Here is a 3,973-nt window from a genome sequence, read left to right as displayed (position 1 = left end):
GATTCACTCCCAAATTAACCATTCTTTAGTAGTTTCTTTTTTATTCTTTATACCACTGTACTCTATTTCCCTTTCCTTAGAAGAGCTCTTCCTCCTTCATGATCCCATACTAGATAGCACATCTGTCTTACTCTAAATGAAACACACACATGAATAAAACTTACAAGCTAATTCCATACATAAGTGAAAGCAGGCATTTTGTGTCTTTCTGGGTCTGGTTTGCCTATTGGACATTTTCCTGATTAACAGTTGATGGGAGAGGATCCAGTATACAGTGAGTGGCGCTATCCCTTCAAAGATGTTGATAAAATAAATAAGAAAGCAAGCTTAGGGTGGGGCTTGAAAGATGACTCAGTGTTTTAGAGCACTGGCTCCTCTTTTAGAAGGCCAGGGTTTGAATCCCAGAACTCAGTTTGCAGCTCATGTGTAGCTCCAGTATCAAAGGAACACGTTCCCTATACTGGTCTCTGAACCCTGGACAAACAACTCCCACAGATATCCACCCAAGCAAAACACTCTAATAATGTATATGTACATTAATATATATATAATGTTATTAAAATAAAATGTTATTAAAATAGCTTATATATTTTGTAAGAAGAAAAGCTGAGAAAACTGTGCTGAGAAAGCCAGCAAATAAGTAGCCTTTATCCACTTGCCCTTCCTATTGTCCGACATGAGTTCCTGCCTTGATTTCTCTCAGTGACGGAGTGCAATGTAGAAGATTAACACAAACTAAGCCTTTTTTCAAAGGGAAGGGAGGAAAGGGTGGATGGGATGGGGATTTGTTGAAGGCAACCTGGGAATTGATCTATCATATAAAATGTAAATAAATCCCAAAATTAATGAAAAAAATTAGTCCTGTGCAGAAAACCAATGTGCAGAACACATGAAATTGCTTACCTACAATCTCCTAAACTCACATGTGTGGAGCTTGGGCATGAATGTTTTCCATCTGTACCTGTAGGCCACCGAAATCCTCATCAACCCTGTGGAGTTCAACCCTGACTTTCTGGCACAGATGCTCCTCAAAGTGAAGTGGGCAGTGCTTGTGCAGGCAGCAGACACCTCAGTATTGGCCGAGGTACTAAAGAGCCAGCTGACAGCTATGAACCGGACAAGATGTTTTTGAGGAAGATGTACCTATATGTAACTTGAAATTTATGTCCTGGAGGGTGCCCCGCAATGCCCAGAATCTGGACATCTTTTCCCCATCAGCCGCAGGATCTGAATATGATGTTGAATGATGAGGAGACAGAGAAGTAACCTTGCTAACCACCACACTGATAGGTGGGAGTGGGTGCGCAGGTGGAGGAACATGCTCATGGAATCAGGGGCACAGGGGATGTGACAGGGGGTTTCTGGGAAAGTGGGAAACTGGGGAAGAGGTCAACATTTGAAATGTAAATTAAAAATTATCCAATTAAAAAAAAAAAAAAAGACCAACCAAATAATACACAGGGAGGGGCCCATGGCTGCAGAGGCATATGTATGGGAGGATGGCCTAGTTGGACACTAGTGGGAGAATAGAAGCATGGCCCTGGAAGACCCCATGCCACAGTGTAAGGGAATGCCAGGACAGGAAAGCAGGAGTGGTTATATTGGTGAGTAGGGGGAGGTGGGATGGGATAGTGGGTTTTTGAAGGGGAAACCAGGAAAGGATTTGAAATGTAAAAATAGAAAATATTTAAGAAAAGAAAAGAAAAGAAGAGAAGAGAAGAGGAGAGGAGAGGAGAGGAGAGGAGAGGAGAGGAGAGAAGAGAAGAGAAGAGAAGAGAAGAGAAGAGAAGAGAAGAGAAGAGAAGAGAAGAGAAGAGAAGAGAAGAGAAGAGAAGAGAAGAGAAGAGAAGAGAGTAAAATAAAACAATGAAATTAAATAAACCACATTGGGAAGAATAAGTTAATACCAGAATAAAAAACCAAAGACGCTGGGTGTGGTGATACAAGCCTTAATCCCTGCACTTGGTAGGCAGAGACAGGTGAATTTATGAGTTCCAGGTTAGCCTGATCTTCAGAATGAATTCCATGACTGAGTGCTACACAGAGAAACCCTGCCTCAAAAAAAAAAAAAAAAAAAAAAAAAAAAACAACAGAAAAAAATGAAAGAAAAGAAAAAAGAAAGAAAAAAAGAAAGAAAGAAAGAAAGAAAGAAAGAAAGAAAGAAAGAAAGAAAGAAAGCAAGAAAGCAAGCAAGCAAGCAAGCAAGGAAGAAAGAAAGAAAGAAAGAAAGAAAGAAAGAAAGAAAGAAAGAAAGAAAGAAAGAAAGAAAGAAAGAAAAAGAAAGAGAGCAAAGCACCAAAGCACTCACATGCATGCAGAGTAGCACTGGTTCCAAAGACAGCCCTTTCCTAATGATACTATAGCACATGGTTTCACAAGATGGATTCTGATCATGTTCTCAGATAGGGCATTTTACTATACTATCTAGGTTATCCCCACATGGTCACAAGAAACAAAAGGAAGCCAAGATCAGAGTCAGAAGCAGGCCTTCTACTGATGCCAAGCGCAGGCTGTGAGGCACACCATGCTTTCTGTTTTCAAGCTTCCAGAGAATGGTTCTCAACCTTCCTAATGCTGTAGTTCCTTCACATATATACTTCCTTAAGATATGGTGAGCCCCTCAATATAATTTTTTTTTGCTACTTCATAACTATAATTTCCTACTGTTATAAATCTTAACATAAATATCTGACATAAAGATAGTTTTAGACAACTCCCATGAAAGTGTCACAAGGACTCACAACCTACAGGTTGCCATTCAAGGTGCCAGGCACAAGTAAAACTAGCCAGTCCCTAGATTTTCACACTTTCTGCCTTCCGGAACTGTACTAGGATAGATGTGCGCTATTTTAGTTGTCTAAGAATGTGATCATCTGTAACACTACCTGGAAGCACACATGCCCAAGTGGATGAGGGAGTCTCTTTTCCTGTCCTGGAATCTTGGCAGTGTTGAGTCAGTTCAAATCAAATAGAAGAAAAAGGATACTGGATGAATTCCTACTCAAAGGCTTTGGAGACAACAGCGATTCTGTTTTGTTCTGAAGGAGAATGGGAGAGAATTTGTGCTCCATGAAAATGGTCCATACATTCACTAATTTGATGCCTACCTGTCTATTTGTGTGTGCTTTGTACTTTTGTCTGCTGTGTGTCATGCTCTGTGTTCTTGATTATTAACACTAGGGTCCTCACAATACCTTCAAAATGAAACTCTTCTCAGTATGAAAAACTTTCATACTTGTACTCTGTTTACAATATGATTCTTTAAAAAATAAGTTTCTAAGTCCTTTGTACAAACAATAAGATCAACATTTCTGTGAAGACACTTTTAATTGAAAATACATCTTTTAATTCAATACATTCTGATTACAGTGCCCCCAAATCCTTCTACATCCTCTCCATTTCTCCTCTCACCCAAAGTCACAGCTTTTTCTTTCTCCCTTTATTAAAATACAAGCAGGCATCTAAATAATAATGATACTAGTAATGATAATAATAACAACAATAATGATGATTAAGATACAATAATAAAAAAATAAAAGAACAAGAATAGAAGAAAGCAAACAGAATAAAACTAGCCAAAGAAAAAGCACAAGAAATACACATGTAGACACAGAGATATACATGTTCACAAACACTCTGAAATCCCATAAAAAGATAAAACTGGAAACCATACTATATAAACAAGTGGCCCTTAATGTTTTCTATAAATAACCCTGCCAATACTTTATTACATAAAGAACCTCAAAGATTGTCATTAAGTTTGATTTGCATTTGCCAGGTATGCTGAACTAGCGGCTTAGATTTAAGCATGGTTTGCATACCCAGTGATACCCTATCACTGGATATGCAAAAAAATTGGAAAAAAATGGAAGAACATTTTTTTCCCTTTCCAAGCTACAGACTGGAAATAATTTCTGAATTAAAGGTAGGGACATTTATCCCCTTCCCTCTCATTGCTTGGACTCTTTTTGTC

The sequence above is a fragment of the Mus caroli genome, unplaced genomic scaffold (assembly GCF_978045245.1).
Source record: "Mus caroli unplaced genomic scaffold, Mus_caroli_1 scaffold_22, whole genome shotgun sequence".
Taxonomy (NCBI): Eukaryota; Metazoa; Chordata; class Mammalia; order Rodentia; family Muridae; genus Mus; species Mus caroli.
Note: the sequence above shows the minus strand (reverse complement) of the source record.